This window comes from Melospiza melodia, chromosome 18 (genome assembly GCF_035770615.1).
Source record: "Melospiza melodia melodia isolate bMelMel2 chromosome 18, bMelMel2.pri, whole genome shotgun sequence".
Lineage (NCBI taxonomy): Eukaryota > Metazoa > Chordata > Aves > Passeriformes > Passerellidae > Melospiza > Melospiza melodia.
Genome location: NC_086211.1, coordinates 1,740,750 through 1,758,385, shown reverse-complemented (window position 1 = coordinate 1,758,385; position 17,636 = coordinate 1,740,750). Strand labels below are relative to the sequence as shown.

Genomic DNA, 17,636 nt, shown 5'->3' with positions numbered 1-17,636 from the left:
GGCACTGCTGGGGTGGAGCTGGTTTTACTCTTTTTATTACAAATTCAGCTGGGTTTTCCTCAGAACATCCAGAATTTATAGATGTAAACCAGAGTTTATAGATGTAAAGGTAAAACCTGCCTAGTTTATCTTATTTTTAATGGACTCTATTTGGAATGTTATTTTGGGAATGTTTTACAGGTTTAGAAACCCCTGTCCCCAACAACCCCTGCATTAAATAACCTGAGCAGCTCTGGGGCAGCTGAGTGGAGAAGGAAATGTGAATTTCTGGGGCAGGTCTGGCTGGTGAGCTCCTCCTCCAGCAAATAAAACCCCTCATCTCCCCTGCTTTGCATGCAGGAAAAGAGGAATTCTCTGGAAAAGGTGGAATTTTGTGTTGGGTGGGGAATTCCTGTGCCCTGGAAGGTTTTGGAGAGCTGTGTCCTCAAACCCCTGACAGCAGGGACTGCTTTCCTTGGGAATAATGGGGTTCAAAGCAGGTTTTGCTCTCAGTTTTTACTTTCCAGGAATACAGTGAAGCCAGAATTAATCATCAGGACGAGGTGGTGAAAACAATTTCACTCAAATATTAAATGATGTTTATGATTCCCAGCTGATTCAGGCTAAGTGGGACATGGGCTTTCCTCCCCTGACAAGTCAGGGCTGAAAATGTTGTCTCTTCCAGCAGAAAACAGCCCTGACATCATTTTTTAATGGCATTTATGCAATCCAAGTGCAACATACTTTGAATCAGCAGAATTTCTGCATTTGACAACGTGCAGATCAGAAGTTCTGCTGGTGAAATTTACCCCCAGGCCTGTGATCTCAAATCCATGTTTTTCCTCATTATCTGTTGGGAATGTTTCAAATACCAAAATGTGGGGGGAAAAAAACCAAACACATTTTTAATAAATACTTCTGTTAACTCATTATAGCCACCTTGAAAAGGAAAAGTGGTGATTAAATTCTAAACCCCCAGCCTGAAATCTGTGGGAATTGGGTACCTGCCCTGCTTGTACCTATTAAAATCTAAGAAATCCCTGCAAGAATTCCTGCTGCTTTTATGGATTCAGAGTGGGCCATTTGGTTTGGTTTCCTTGGCATTTGTCTCGCAGGCTTCTTCAGAGAAATAAATCCACAAGTGTTTGCCTGTCATCACATGATGGGGCAGGGAGCCTGGATTGATGTAATCAGCACCAGACACACGTCAGAAAACTTCATGTGGCTCAGCAAAATACAATATTTTATTAATTCCTCATTTGGGGGGGTGTTTTAAATGAGCCTCAGGGGGTTCTTAGCTTGTGCCAAGAAATGAGAATGGTTCCTGTGAGTTGGTGTTGGTGGAGATCAGCAAAGTGAGGTTCCCTTAATGACAAATAACTTCATAAAAAGCTGCTTTTATTATTCATTAAATTACAAATTATCCTGCCTTTTTTTTCTCTTTATACATCAGTAAATCTGTAGGAAATTGTTGTTAAATATGGTGTAAAATATTGAGGTTGATTGGTTCAAAAAACTATCAATGAGTATAAAATGCAATTTATTCAGCATCTTTTCAGTCATTGCAAATCCTTCTAAAAATCTTTGAAACCTGGTGTGTTTCTTAGTATTGGGGTGGGTTTTTTGGTTTAGTTTAATATGCTACAAATACATATGAATAAATACAAATAAATGCAAATACAAACATAAATACGAATATATAAAACCAAAACAAATACATATAAATAAACTACAAATATGTAGAAATAAACAAATACACATGCATATAAATAGTTACAAATATATAAAAATAAATAAGTACAAATAAATACAAATACATATAAAATAAATACAAATTCCTGTTGTGGGATTGAAGCCATACTGGGAATAAACACAATTTGAAGAACAGCATCTTAAAACTTGCTCAGCTTTGGGATTAAAAGTCAGTTTTAGTCAGAATTGATAATTTTACAGAAAATCACCATGGTGCAGCTGAGGCTGAAGGGAATTGCAGTGGGAGAAGCAGGAGCAGCCCTTCTGTGTCCCAAAGAAAGGCAGCAATTCCTTGGAGTGCTGAGCAGCCCAAAAATTCAGGAATTTTCTCCTCTTCCATTTCCATGCAGCAGCCTTTTCCCATTTTTGGTACATTTTATGCAATTCAGGACTTGTCTGTACTCCCTGCCAGCGTTTTGAAACTCCAAATATTGGAAGTGAGGAACAAAACCAACACAAGACATCGTTCCCTTGAATTTATCCACCCCAATTTTAATTCTTTCGCTTTCTCTTCGTTTTGTTTTGCAGGTATTCCTTTGGTAAGTGACTAAAAATGGGCCAAAAGCTGCAGTAATGTTTTGTTGATACATTGTGGGTATGTAGCTTTTTCATTTTTCCAGCTTGTCTTGCTCTTCCTCTGGCATGTTTAAATTTTTTCTTTTTCTCTTTCGCCTGGCATATTTAAACTTTGTGGGTTTTTTAATTTAAGGGTGGTTTTTATTAAGTTTATCTTTTTATTAAGCTTTTGATTAGATTTCACTGCATTTCTTTCTGCCCACGTGCCCTTAAAGAGAAAATTCTGTAAATTGAGGATGAGGGGAGTTGATGGAAAGTTGATGTTTGAGATGAAGGGAATGAAGGACATTCCTGGGAGGGAATCTCTTGCTCCCAATTCCCTTTCCAAGGTGATTTGGGTATCAGGAACCTCTTATTCCTGTCATGGGCTTTTTCCTGGGCTGAGCTGCAGGCATTGCTCTCTTGGAGGTCTGGGTTGTTGTTTTTTTTTTCCCAGATGGATTTTTTTGCAGTTTTCCAACCCATTCTTAAATGGAAGATTACAAATCCTTCTGGAAGCATTCCTCTCTGTGGAAATATTAGGAAAACTGATTTTCTGGGTGTTGTTGCCATGGAATAACACCTTAAATCAGCCTTTTTGGCTGTGTTTTCTCACTTCAGGAATGGTATGGGTGGGTGGAGAAGGACTCTGGATGATGGCTGGAAATGGGATTTGTTTTCTGAATCTGGTTATTCAGAAAGGAGGCACAAGAATGGTCAAATTCCATCTGTGTGTTCCAGGGAGGTTTAATCCCTTTTCCTTCTGGGCATTGCAGCTGTCTCCTCATGGAATGTTCTGAAATTCAGGTTGCTCCTTGAACTGTCTGAGGGTTTCTGGGAATGCTGATGTGGAGACCAGGATATGGAGAATTCTCCATTCTGCTCCATAAAGTATTCCAGATAATTCTTCCCTGTTAAATGTGGATATTTAATCCAGGACAGCACAAACCCTGAGGACTGGACTGGAGCTGCTCATCCTCTGGGTGTGCTGCTGATGGGTGTAGAGAAATGGTTTGTTTGTGTTGTTTTTCAAGTGGTGTTTCATATTTTTTTGGCTTTTCCTTGTGTCCCAAGTGGAGATCCCCCTCCAAGGAGCCCTTTGTACCCAGTGGGGTCTCTCCCTTCCCCGTTTTTGGCATGAGGGCTCCTTCGGAATGAGATGAAGGAGATGTAAATCTGCAGTTCCTTTTGTCAGAATACAGGAAAACCACAATATTTTTGTTATAATATAGCTGAAACAACAGCATTGTCATCCATTGCTGGGGCAGTACATTAAATATTGCTGAGCTCTGGAAGCCTCATTCTTTGGGAGCATCTACTTCAAAGCAAGATCCTTTAAAAAAAAGAAATTCCTGGAGAGTTCTTTGTAAGTGCTGACTGTTTCCTATCCCCCTCCAGGAAGTGAGGGTTTTTTTCTTTTTTGCTGCATCTCAGGATGGATTTTGGTAGCCTCTATTCAATCTCCAGGCTGTCCCTGTGAATTTTAAAGAACTCCAGAGCCTGGAAATAACAACAAGCTGTGGGATCAACTGTTATTGCCACAGGTTTTACTCTTTGCTCTTAGTCCTGGTTGGGGAAAAGGGATTAAAAATCCTCCTCACTGGAGGGAAGGAGCTGAGAACCAGGAGTGCAGAGCCCCAGGCTGGGCTGTTCATCCCTGGAAGCTGAGGAGCTGCTCAGGGATGGAGATGCTGGAGTGAGCATCAGCCAGGCCTGGAATCAGCTGAGCTGGGACCACTTTAGGCTGAGTTTATTGTTACTGTGACGTAAACCTGGCTTTGGAGCTAGTGGGGTGGTGAGGGCACCTGGGACCTTTCCTGTAGATGGGCACAGATCCAGGGGCACTTTTCCTCCTTATTTTTGGAAGAACACAATTCTGGAGAGGCTGTTCCTGGCTGGATTTTTGGGATGAGATGGATGGATGGATGGATGGATCCATGGATGGCTGGATGTGCTGCCTGCCCTCACTGCAGCACAGCTGCAGGACCAGGCTGCTTTTCCAGAGCATTCCTGGCTTCTCCATCCTCAGCCTCAATCTCCTCCTGGAGTTTTGCTGTTCCAAGGCTTTTCCCTCGTGTTCTCCCTGGTGGAACCCCTGTCCTGGTAGCCTGGCTCAGCTCTGCCTCTCTCCAGGTTCCCCTGTGCTGCTGGGATTAGAAATTGCTGCTTTATCCTTCCTGAAAATTCAGGAGCTGTGTTATCCTGGCTTGGAATGAGACCAGAACTGCCTCAGCAGGTCTGTGGTGGTGCCACCTTTGCTGATTCTGGTTTTCCCTGGGTTCTCTCCTAGAGCAGGAGGAAGCTTCTGCCTGAGATACCCCCAAGGACTCCTTTTTTTCCCAGTGAAAGTCTGGGATTCCATGTAGGGATTTATTATCCCTGCTCTAGCAGAGCTTTGGAAAAGGTGCTGCTCTTTTCCAGGATTTCTTTTTCCTCTTTTTTTCTGCTCTGCCTTCTGGTTTTAAGGAACCCTCAGATATTCAGAAGAGGCTTTGAGGGTCCCGAGTCTGTCTTGGCTAAAAAAAGGTGGCACTGGGGAGTTAAAAGCAGGAAAGCTGCAAGGATGGAGTGAGTTGTAGTGGATCTGTGTAGAGGGAGAACCCAGGGAAAATGAGGTCACTGTCCAGAGAGATCCTGAAGTGTCCCAGTGGTTTTGGATCCCTGTTCCCAGCAAGGAGCAGGCAGGAAGGGCAGGAATGGCTCTGCTGCCCTCGTGGCTATCAATGGGATCATTAAACAGAAGGGATGGAGCAGCAGCTGATCCCATTTGACTCCTGATGCTCCGGAGTGTCCTGTGTGGAGCCAAAGCAAATGTTTCCTTAGGGATCATTCCAGAGCGCCTGGCTCCTGCTCTCCTTGCAGGCCAGAATTAGAAGCACATTTTAAAAGCAGAATTCTTTTTTTTTTTTTTTTTTTTCCCTCCCTTCCCCAGCAAACTTCCTTGTTAATTTTGGTGTGGAGAAAAGACAATCCCAGAACAAACTCTGGAGGTTTTTTTCCCCATTATCTGTAAACATGGAATGAGCAAATAACTGAGTTCCTACCCAAAATGTCCCCCAATTTGATATTGCATCTATTAGCTCAGAATTTGAGCTGAAGTGTGTTTTGATTAGAAGTAGAATAAAAAGTTGAGAGCCGAGTATTTGTAATTCTCCATCACTTGTTAAATCCTCACTCTTTGCTTCAATGCAAATTGTTCCAAGGAGGATTTTCTTTTAAAAGGTCTTCAGGGATCTCGAATTTTAGATGTGCATTGACATAAAATTAAATGTTGGAGTGCACAGCTGGGGTTCTGGGTGAGATGGAGGAGATGTTGCTGCTCTGCAAGTGTTCCCAGGGAAGGGGGGAAGTTTTCCTTTAGCTGCTCCAGCCTGGAGAGCAGCTCTGTGGTCATGGAGGAAGACTAGAGGAAAATGAAACAACTGAGGTCAAACTTCAGGGGTGCAGGTCCTGAAGTTTGGTGGGAATGGGCTGAGCTGGAGATTGCTGCAGACCCCTCTGCAGAGGGGGAGGCTGCCCAGGTGAATTCCCTTATTTTGAAGGGGTTTTGTGGCTGCTCCATCCCTGGGAGAGTCCAAGGCCAGGCTGGAGCAGACCTGGGATAGTGGGAAAGCCTAAAGCTCCCTTGCAGCCCATTCCAGTGTGGGATCCTGTGACATTCCACATGGCAGCACAGGATCCCCAAGCGCTGGTTGTGTGGGGGGACCCTGGCAGCAGGACATGGGTTTGGGCTTTTCCATGTTATTCCCAGAGAACTCTGCTGCATTCCCAGCAGGACACCCTGGATCTCGGAGCCCCTGGCAATGGCTGCACCCCCAGCTGGCCACGGGCTGCTCTTTATTCACCCCCCACACCAGGATGGGAGGGCTGGAGCTGCTTCCCAACCATTCCTGCCTAATATTGGGATCTGCTGTTCCTATTGCTGCTGTAAGAGTGGGAAACTTTTCTCTCTGTCTTATTAAATCTATTTTTCAAGCTGTCACTTAAGCAGGTCTAGTGACAGAGTCGGATGTTTATGTGGCCCTGGACACTTGAACTCTGGTGTTTTCAATCACAACAGCACCTTTTGCCAGCCGGTCTGAATTAAAAACTCCCCCTGACCTTTTACCCCCAGCCCTCTTAAATTCATGCTTTAAAAACAGCTTAATGAGGGGTTTACTGGCCCAATTGGAAGTTTTTATTAAAACCTATTAGTGAGCTGGAGTAGCCTGCCTGAAGGAAACGATTAGGCCCGAGCAGCTCAGCTCAGAGCTGGCCCTTGGCCACTCCAGGTTTTCCCTAAACTGCTTCCAGACCCACGTTAACCCCGGTGCTGCAGCCTGCACGGAATTCATATCCTCTGCTTTAATTTATGCCTTGTCTGATTCCCTGCCCAGCCTCACCCTGGGCTTGGGTTTAATGTTGTTAGGCCTGCATTAAAGGGCAGCGGGGCCTTGGCTTGAGCCAGGCTTGTTTGGGAGCCTGGTGGTTGATATCTGCTATCAGAAACCTGCTACAGCCAGGCTGCATGAGCTTGAGTCAGCAGGGCCACAAGCCACACGACCTCTCTTTAATTCCTCATTTCTTCCCAGAAGATTCCCTGTTTGCCATGGAGAGCTGCTGCCCTTTCCCTTGTGTGCTAGCCAGCTGTTCCCAGCAGAACTGGAAACAAGATTTGGGTTCAGGGCCTGTAAAGTGGGGCTGAGAAATATTTCCAGGGGAAAAAGTAAAGATGTCAGGCTCAGGGTGAGGAAAACACCATTACTTCCCCCTATACAGGGGAAATTCCCCCAAATCTTCTGTTGGCCCAGGGAGGAGGTGTGGAGCCTGCTTGGGCAAGATGCTCCCATGGCCTGGAGAAGCTTTCCAGGAGGAACATCCCAGCACCATGGAGCTGGAGATGCACTGGTGGGGCAGCTGGCGTTTGAGGTGAAATTGGGTTTTCTGGAGGACACAGGAGCTGCAGGGTGGAAATCCCAGCTGACTTCTGCTGTCAGTCCCAGTTGGATCTCAGCTTGTTTTCTCTAAGTCTGTGTTTTTTGTTAGAAATTAGTCCAGTGGTTCTTGCCTGACTTCAAAATAAACCTTACAAGGCTGCTGAAGCTTTGGAGATGTTATCTCCATGTTCTTATCTCCATGGATTTGAGGGATACAGGCCAGAGCTCCAAATTTTCAGGAGAAACCTCCAGTGGAAGGTGTCCCATGGCAGGGGTTGGAATGGGATGGGCTTTAAGGTCCCTTCCAGCCCAACCATCCAGGGTTCTGTAAAGCCAAACCAAAGGCTGAGATTGGGACTCTCCCTCCCAAAACCTGGTTTTAGCCTGGAAACAAGCCAGATTCCCTCCTAATAAGACAATAGTAGCAAAATTAATGGGGAAAAAAAGCAGGAAATTCTCAGTGTACCAACCAGTCTGCTGTTTAATTGACAAATATTTCCATTCTGGGATGCACCTTGAGCATGATAAAGCAGAAACAATCCCAAAACTGAAAACAACTGGTCCCTCTCCACACCCCACACTCCCCCAGGGTCACCTCCTGCCTGGATTCCTGCTGGCACATGGCTGCACCACCCTCACCTCGGTGCATTTAAAAAAGAATGTTTGAGGAAAAATCTGCCATTAAAGTTATTACTGCAAAGTAGTGCCTTTGATTGCGGCAATTATGCAAATGAGCTGAAGGGATAAAATACTCCTTAACGAGGCCTGATGGAAATGGTGGTGCTGGAGGGAGTGCAGAACTTCTCCAAAGAGCTCTCCATGCCTGGAATTCTCTTCCAGCCCTTTGCCATGCATCTCGACCTGTGTCACTGCTGGCCGGCCTGCGGATGTGATTTTATTTTCCCTTAATCCAGGAATGTAAGTGGGTGGAATGGGAACGCTGGCCTTGCAGAAAGGGGGAAAGCCTTTCCCTGAGCAGATTGTTCCTGCTCTGCTCTTGTGACCGGCTTTTGGCCCGGCCTCGACGAAAAGGAAACAAACAGAAATGCCTTTGGCAGACTGGGGTTGTGTGCTTGGGAGAAATTCGGGGAGAATTCAGTGGTCAGGCTTTGGAAGGGGCTGCTCAGAGAGGTTTGGAGTTCCCATCCCTGGAGGTGTCCAAGGAATTCCTGGAGGTGGCACTCAGGGCTCTGGGCTGGGGACAAGGTGGGGATCAGGCACAGCTTGGACTCACCAAGCCACAACTTGGCTTCACCTGGAAACAACCAGCTCTAGGGAATGTTCTGTGAACCCTGAACTCGCCTAAGAGCAGAACCCACCTCAGCAGTGGGAGATAGGAAGGGTTTCTCCTGATTTTTAGTGAGAAAGACAAGCTGGGGAGGCTCCAGTGCAAACAGTGATCAGGGCTGGCTCCCACAGGCTGATGGTCCTGGAGGGCTTTTCCAACCTTGGTTTTTATGGGGTTTGTGATCTTTCTCCAAAAATGGACCTGGTGATCCTGGAGGTCTTTCCCAGCTTTTGTGATCCTGGCATTCCATGATTTCCATCAGGAAAGGTGAACAGGCCTGGGTGACTGTCAGGGGTAGACATTAAGACTCAGACTGAAGCGTTGCCAAGTTCATTGGAATTGTCACCAATGTTTGTTTCAAAGCAGGGAGTTGGATCCTGGTCTCTCACAATTTGGGAAAACATGGCCTGAGTTGGATGGGAAGTGTCTGCTGTTGGATGTGGCTGAGGGAATTCTCTCCTGTTCCTGTCTGGTGTTTCAGCTCAGGATTTGGCTGTTGGAACAGAGCTGATGGGTGACTTTGGACTGGGTCAAAAAAGAGGGAGAGAGACTTTTTGTAGGGGCAGATCATGACAGGGCAGGGAGCAGTGGTTTTAAACTGCAGAGGGCAGGGATAGATGGAATACTGGGAAGGAATTCCTCCCTCTGAGGGTGGGGAGGGGCTGGGATGGAATTCCCAGATAAGCTGTGGATGCCCCTGCATCCCTGGAAATGTCCAAGGCCAGGCTGGAGCACCCTGGGATGGTGGAGAGTTCTGGGATTGGAACTGGATGGGCTTTAGGATCCCTTCCAACCCAAACCATTCAAGAATCCACACTAGGAAAAAGGCAATTAGTTTAATTAGCTGTAATTGCTCTTGGTGTGTAGGACTGAACCTGTTCTCAGGTTCACCTGCAGAGTTTGATCCTGGCCCTGAGCTCTCCTGAACTCCTTATCATGCCAGCACTTGTTCTTATCTCGCAGGAGCCTCTCTGTTATCTCTCCTGAGCTTTCCCTGGATTTGTGTTAAGCCTCCCATTAAACCCCAGGCTTTCTGCCTGCTCCCAGTTCCCTTCTGTGCAGGAGCAGGAACAAGCCTGGGCTTCAGGGAAGTGCCAGCTCAGTTCTTAAAAAAACATCAAAATCTTACAGGAGCCTTTTCCCAGCGTTTTGAGGAGGATTTGATGTCCAGACATCCCAATTCAGGCTGATTGCTCCCTGTTTGTGCTAAAAAAGGGATTTTTTAACAAGAAAAACTTGTTCCAAAGTGATTATAAGCCAGGGAAGTGCTGCCCAGCCCCAAACTGCTGCCACCACTTTGGGCTGGAGTTCAGCTGGTGTGACAATGCCTGGGGACAGTGCTCAGGGTGGACACAGCTCCCATTTCTTTGGGGTTTGAGGAGATCCCATGGAATTTCCCAGCTGGAATGAGGCTGGAAGGGGGTGATTTATTCCCCCATTCCTTCAGGGAGTGGGAATTTAAATGATCCCAAGGATTCAATCCTAATTTTGTGCATCCTTCAGAAAAGCTGAGCCCCACCTGGGCTGGAATGGGATTTGGGAGGTGTGCCATGGCCACTGTCACCTGCAGGGTTCTTCTGTGGCACAGAGGGATTTGGAAAAGAAAATCAAGGATGTGGGGCTGCTCTGAGCCTGCTCCAGCTGTGGTCACAAATATCCTGGAGATTGTTGCTTCTCCCTCTTCTGGTTGTTCCCATTTCATTGCAAAGGATGAGTTTCCCTCTGGAAAACCAGAGCCAAGTCCCCCAGCAAGGCTGACCTGCAGTACCCCACAAAGTACTCCTGTAAATGTTGTGTTGTGGTATTATTTTCAGCCTTTTGCTCTATTTTTTAAAAAAACCAAACCCAAACAAGCATTTTAAAGGGGATTTTTGGCAGGTGTGGCAGCAGCTGCGGAGGACATTGGCGTTGTTTTATGGAATCATGGAGTGATTTGGGTTGGAAGGGACCTCAAAGCTTGTCCTGTTCCATGGGCAGGGACACCCTCCACTATCCCAGGTTGCTCCAAGCCCTGTCCAGCCTGGCCTCCACCTGATTTATGGAATTCTGCTGGGTTTTAAGGACCTTGAGATGCCAAGCAGTTCTGGCACTCTGGCAAACACTGCAGGGACACAGAGTCCCAAACTCTGGGGACAGCCCACCTGCTTGGCTTCACCTGGGAACAGCCATCTCTAGGGAAAGTTCTGGGAGCCCAGAACCCACCTAAGAGCAGAACCCACCTCAGCAGTGGGAGATAGGAAGTTTTTCTCCTGATTTTTAGTGAGAAGGACCAGCTGGGGAGGCTGAAGTGCAAACAGAGGATCAGGGCTGACACCTCTCAGCATGGAGCTGTCTGAATTCCCTGTGCTGTCTCCAGGCTTTTGATGGAGGCAGGATCGGAGTTGGGCAGAGCTGCATTCAGGGCTTGCTTCCATCCAAAGTTCAGGTCTGGCACTGGGGGAGAAGTTTGATTTTTATTTTTGTGTTTTCCTGAAGTTAAATAAACCTTGATGTGCAGAGTAACCCCTGGGTAATCACAATAAACCAAAGGGCATCCAAGGAGCTGCTGGAGTTTTTCTTTTCCATTATCCACTGTCACTTCCAACTTCTGGTTTGTCTGTGGCTCCTTCCCATTCCATGCCCTTCTTCTGCCCTGATCTACATAAAAATTTTCTGGCAGTGATTGGTGAGGGTGATTCCAGCTCTTGCCATGGAGTTTTGGAGCTCCATTTTTCCTGGGGGTGATGGATCCTGGTGGATGTTCTTCTGTGGAAGAATTATTAATTAAAGGGTTGAGATCTTGGCATTGGACGCCTCAGGACAGCTGGGAGTTGTGTGGGGAGCTCAGAGGGAGATTGGACCCTTTTTAAGGAATCCAACTCTTGGGATATTCTCTATCCTTTTAATTGATCTGGGGTGTGGAAGTTTGGGTGGAAGTCTGTGGATTTTGGTTGCTTTCCATCAGGAATATTTGGTGAGCAGAGAAGAAGTTTGGGTCAGGTTAAATGATTGACTTTTTTGTCTTTTATTAATCAGTGAGAGGTTTGGAAAAACTTTTGGTCTGGAGCACCTTCTCCATCTCCCTGCAGGATCCCAGCTGGAAGCAGCCACAGCATTGCAATAAAAATGGAAAAAAAATTTCCGTTTTCCTGCCCATTCCTATCTGGTATTTTCTTTTGGCCACGGATTAAAAATCCATTGGTTTGAGCAATAAAATTAAGGCTTTTTTCCAGGACATTTGTCCTGTGTTCTTATCTATTCTTATCCCTTTTTTCCTGCAGGAAGGAGGAGAAGGATTGTTTTTCCCCCTTCTTTTAAGTTGTCTTCTTAGGGATATTTATTTGACAGCTTGGTGCTACTGAAGGTTAAATATTGTTTAATTGTATTTATGCTGGCAGAGCCCCTTTTTGGAATTCTCTGGGATTTTTCACAAGTCTCTGTTTTGAGGTTTATTGCATTTTCTGTGTTCTCTTCATGCATCAGAACTGGTGGAAGTGAGAGCCAGAGGTCAGGTTTGATCTTCCTCTAAATCCAGACTCCTTGATCTGCCTGGAGCAGGGAACAAACTCCATCAATGGAGCTGTCTGTGGATTTCTTCTTGAAGTCCCTTTGGCCAAAAATATTTCCTTGGTATGATTTGTGGGAATGAGCTGGGGTTGAGCAGATTTCTGGACCAACAAAAGGAAAAGTTGGGATTTTTGGAATTGCTGCAGTTCTTTTTGCCTTGCCGTCTTTAAATTAGGGAGAAGACGTGTTGTAGTTGAGAGATAAATACAAATTTAGACTTCAGTGGTAACAGAAATTGTGTGGTTTAGTGAGGTTGTGCACGTGAAGAACTCTTAGCAACCAGAATTTCTGTATTCCTCTGCCTCTCCTCCCTTTAAATGGGAGCAGGAGCTCATTAATGACTAAGCATCATTAAAAATCAGGTTTGGAAGGGACTTCAGGGGTTTCACTGCATCATCTGAACTCCTGATTTGGGGTTAAATCAGTCCAAGATCAAATGTGCAAAACCTGAAGGGAAAGAACACAAAGTGCTTGAGCCGTGTCTCAAAACCACCAGGGAGCTCAGGAATGGAGCTGCCACTTCTGCTGCTGTCCCCAAGGTTTGTTTGTTGACAGGAATTTCCTGGGAGCTGAAATATTTGGTGTTTTTGTGTCATTTGTGGCATCTTTGCACACAAGGCTGCTTCCTGCTGAGCCCTGTGTGGGCTGCCTCGATTTCCTGAGCAGCTCCCCCAGCCCTGGGGTGTCCCAGACCCATGTTCCCATTCCTGATTTCAGGGCAGTGCTACCTAGCCAAATATTTCTGGCCACCCCCTCACTGCATCCCTGCAACTCCTCAAGAAATGGGATTCATTTATTTACTTTAAGGCCAGGGAAATCATTTTCTCATGGGCTCTTTTTCCATCCCAGGCCGGGTGAAACCGCAGTGTTAAGCCATCCTGCTCCCAGCCATCCCTGGGAAGCTGGAGGGAGCCAAGGTACATATTTGCTGTTACTCCAAGCAGATAAGTGTCAGGATTTCAAAGCAAATTCCAGCTGAAATCTCTGCTGCACCTCAGCTCCCGTGCCTGGACTCAGAGTGACTCCAAGTTTTATGGCAACTCTCTGGTGTTTTCCTGTTCTTTTTGAAGGGTGGGCCTGGATGCATCCCAAAATTACCTGTCCTTGGTATAGCCTGGAGGAGAGAAGGCTCCAGGGTGATCTAATTGGTGATTTTGGCACCTGAAGGAGCCAAAATTGGGGATTTTGGCACCTGAAGGAGCCACAAGAAACATGGAGCTTTGCAGCGCTTTCTTCTCTTTATTTCTGCATTTTTAGAAACTTCAGAAATAATTTCTCTTTGATATCAGTGCTTATGTGGTGGCTTAGAGTAGGAGGAGGTGTGAAAGGATCCTTTGGGGGAAGGAGCCATGGAAAAGGTGAAGGATGAGGGGCAGAAACCTCCAGGGAAATGGTTTTTGTCCCTTGGTTTGGGTTCCTGAGGGAATGATGGTGTTTTGGAAGGGACATTCCCTGTGATGTGTCTGCCAGAGTGACAGCACAGCCCTTTGTCACAGATTGTCACCAGGGCAGACCCTGCCAGCAGCTTTTTACTCATTAAATGCAGGTTGGGTGGCAGCAGGAGAAATCCCAGGTGTAAATGTGGGGCAGGGTCAGTGCACTTGGGCTGGCCCAGCTGTGCTGGGTGTCTCAGCCAGGGGAGGCACAGCCTGCGGGGACAGAAATCCCCAGAGGGATGGAGGGGAGTGCCAGGGAGGTGGCTGAGGGGATAATGAGAGCTCTGGCTCTTCCCATCTGTCCTTTGCTAAGCTTTAAAATCCCACTTTCTGTCCCCTTTATCACAACGAGTAATGTAAATATTTTCCATTCTCATTTACATGGCTGCTTAATATTCCTAATAACATTCCTAATTACATTATTCTGGCTCGTTCAGCTTTTCAAACAGGCAGTGGCCAGGAAGAGGAGGAGAACACTTGAAAGTCAAGATTTGGTGGTTTGGAATCAAACATTTTAATGGGAGCTGCAGCAAATCCAGCTCTGGGATTGATGTTGCATGGGATTGATGGTTTGGGAAGGCTGAGCTAGAACAGAGGCAGGACAGGGTTAAAGAATAAAGCAGGGATTTATTAAAAGGATCTCCTCAATGGATCCACCTTGGGCAGCACAAGAGCCCAGCCAGGGCTGCACCCCAGATGAACCAAAATGGCCCCAAAATAGATGAGGTCTCACATTTTTAGAAATTTTGGTCTATTTACATACTGGAGTTCATTGTCCAATTACAGCTTTAGGTTATGCTGTCCCATCCTTGTTTTTCTCTCTCCAGCCCACGTTGTTTGTGCTCTTGGGCTGAGATTTGGATCATTTCTCCTTGGTCCCCAGCTGGAGCAGGAATTGTTTTGTCTCCCTGCTCTGTGCAGAGAGCTCAGCATCCCCTCATGTGAAGTTCAGAACTGCACACTAAAGCAGCACAGAATGTGAGAAATAGAAAAGCCAAAACCTGAGGCATCATTTGGGCCCTGCTGTGCCCTGGCTGTGCCCGAGGGCCATCCCTGCTCTCCTGCCCACCCCGGGGCACAGCACAGCAGCTTTGTCCCCAGGGCTCCAGGATCCCCAGGCGTTTTCTGTCAGACTCTCGGGGTGGGAGCTGGAAGCTCTGGAGCCTGGAAAGGTTCAATCCCAAAATGTCATTTGGCATTAAAGTCACCCCCCAAATCAGGAGTTACCCAGACCCTGGAGCAGGGGTAAATCCCCATCCTGGGTGCTTGAGCCGTGCTGTGGCTCCTTCTCTGCCATGGAAATCCCTTCCTCGTGTTTGGCTGTGCTGTGTCAGCCCTAGGACGTAGCTCCAGTGGTGATTTCATCCCTTTTAAAATTTATTTTAAGGGAAAGTCACTGGTTGCTGATATTTCCCCCTCCAGGAACAGGGAGAGCTCAGAGATCTGCAGGGAAATGCTCCAGAGATGGTTGAGCAGGGGAATCTGGCCAGGACTTTCTGGCACACAGCTTGGACAGTTCAAATAATTTATTAGAATATTTTCCCATCTGTTTGTTATTATTAAATATGAAGGACTGGTGTTGCACAATCTTACCTTTTGGATTTATGGCCAGGAGAAATCAGTGAAGGTTTTTATTGAGTACCTTTTAACTCTGACTCGGTTACAAACAGCATTTTGAACTTCTCCTTGGTGAGGCTTTAAAGTAAAATGAAATTAAAGCAGCTCCCAACACGTGCTGCTCTATAAGGGTCAGCACTTTCTCTTTGGAGAATTATCCTGTACAGGAACATCTTGGAGGGTTTGATTGCATTTTTGAGTCCTGGGATGCCATGGATGCTAAAACCTCCCCTCTCTGCAGATGCATCAGGGAGAGGATCTGGGCTCTCCTTTGGAAATGCAGTTTCCTTCCTTTGGGAAGCTTTGCTGTGCTCTCTTCTCTTTATTTCCACATTTTTAGATACTTGAAAAAATAATTTATCTTTAACATCTGTGCTTTTGTGGTCACTTAGAGTGGCACACTCTCACTTTATAAAGGGTTAATCTCTTAAATCCTTTTCTAACCCAACTGAGAATTTACAATTAGACTATTTTTAAAGTCCCTCCCAGCCCAAATCATTGTGATTCTATAAAAGAAAAACATAATTTTTTTTTTATGTATAAAACCCAATACCATTTGAAAACTGGCTGCTTAGTAATTATTTTAACAAATAACAGATACTTTCAATTTGGATTTGGTTCCCTTTTCTCGTTTGAAATGATTTTTAACCAGAACATTTGTCCCTCCTGCTGCATCCAGGGCGTCGCTGGGTGCCACACGTGGCCTCAGGTGGTTGATAAATCACCAGGATAAGCAGTGCTGGTGTTCCAGCTGCCTTCCCACATGGATCCAGTTAGGGAACCCCAGCCCCCCTGACCAGCTCCCCATCAGTGATTGAACATTTGCATCAAAGCCTGGGCAGTGATTTCTGCCCAGAAATTGAATTCATTCTTGGAGCAAGAGGTGCTGCCATCCACTTGGAACTGCAGGATTAAGGCAGGATATTTTCTCAGCTTTTAGGGAATGGATGATTATTTGTCTGGAAAATCCCTGAGCTATTTTTACAGTTTTACAATTCCACGTTAGTTTTGTGCTGCTGAACACTTTAAAAACTGCTTTTATTTTTGCTGGATCCTTCTGTTCTGGGGCTTGTACACGATGATCTGGCCGGTCCCTCCCACCCCACGGCATTGTAGGATTTCTCAGCCTGATTTAATAAGTGCAGAGTGAGGACTGAAATCATTCATCTGGTTCATTTTAGGCACTGAAGTCATTTGGATTCCTTACAGGGGGAACAAGTTTTGTGGTGCTGGGACATCTGTGAGGAGCTGTTTAATATCACTTGTCACTGCCCTGGCTGATTGTTGTTTTCATGTGGTCGATTCCGGCGGTTTCCAGCGAAATGTGAAAAGCTGCTGCTCCAAATGAGAAGCAAAAATCCTTAATTATATGGCGGGGAATGCGCTCACAAGTGGCCGTGATGTCACTCACGTGGCACAGCCACCACCCAGGCTGCCAGCAGCGCAGGAAAATCTCAGCTTGTGTTATCATGGAGCTGCTGGCTCCGTCCAGCTGGCAGCAGCACCCAGGGAATTGGGAATTTTGGGGGAAAAGGCTGATTTTCTGCTCCTCTGGTCCCTTTACCAGCAAGGCTCTGTGGTGTTTGCAGTGGGGCTGGAGCGGGGGATGTTTGGAGCTGCCCTTGGTGGATTTTTGCTGGATTATCCAACCTTGTGACTTCCTCCAGGAGCCATGAAAATCAGGCAGGAGAGGCCCTGGCACAGATTCCCAGATTTCCAGAGGAGCTGTGGCTGCCTTGGATCCCTGGAAGTGCCCAAAGCCAGGCTGGGTGAGGCTTGGAGCACCCTGGGACAGACAAAGGTGTCCCTTCCCATGGAAAGGGGGTGGAATGGGCTGAGCTTGAAAATCCCTTCCCACCCAAACCATCCCAGGATTCTCTGACTTAGAATTCTCACTGCACTCTGTGTTACTTTATGAAATGATACTAAACTGGTTCTTATTTTCTTTTTTTTTTTTTTTTTTTTTTTTTAGGGGGTTTTTGGGGTTTTGGGTTGGTTTTTTTTGTTTGAGTTTTGTTTTTTGGTGGGATTTTTTTTGGAGTTTTTTTTGTGGGTTTTTTTTGTTGCTGTTGTTTTTGGGGGGGTTTTTAGGGTTTTTTTTGTTTTTGTTTTGGGTCACCAGGCAGATTTTCAGCCTTGGCCCCTAATTCAGGTGTCTGACCATCAGCATTCCCACCTCTGTGTGTGTGTGTCTGCTCCTCTTTGCACTGTGCAGGGAGAGAACAACTTCCTAACCCAGCTGACTTTTTTGCCATTTGTCCCACAATCACCAAAGCACTGCTGCTCCCTCCTCCATCTGCTCAGATCTCTTCAAAACCAGCTTTTGAAAGCAGCTTTTTGATTTCCCGAGATGCACACTTGGTCTCCTTCCTCTTGCTCCCCCTCCCTTTGTTCCTGGAGGTTCCTGGAGGTTCAGCCTGTGGGTGTTGGGGTCACTTTGGTCACTTCTGAGCTCATGGTGTTGCAAAAGGCCTGGATGGAAGCAGCCCTGCAGCACAGCAGATTTTCAGCCCCAAAGCTTCCCTGGAGCTGGTTGGGGCTGAATGG

The 17,636-nt window shown here is 46.3% G+C and overlaps 1 protein-coding gene across 1 annotated transcript in view; it reads left to right on the top strand.

The window, feature by feature from the left end:
• The first annotated feature begins 2,280 nt into the window (after positions 1–2,280).
• The window catches only part of LOC134426518 (lipase maturation factor 1-like), a 115,525-nt gene continuing 100,169 nt past the window's right edge, over positions 2,281–17,636 (top strand). The window contains exon 1 of the mRNA XM_063171593.1: positions 2,281–2,326. The gene's annotated coding sequence lies outside the window, so the exon portion shown is untranslated. The remainder of the gene's footprint in view (positions 2,327–17,636) is intronic.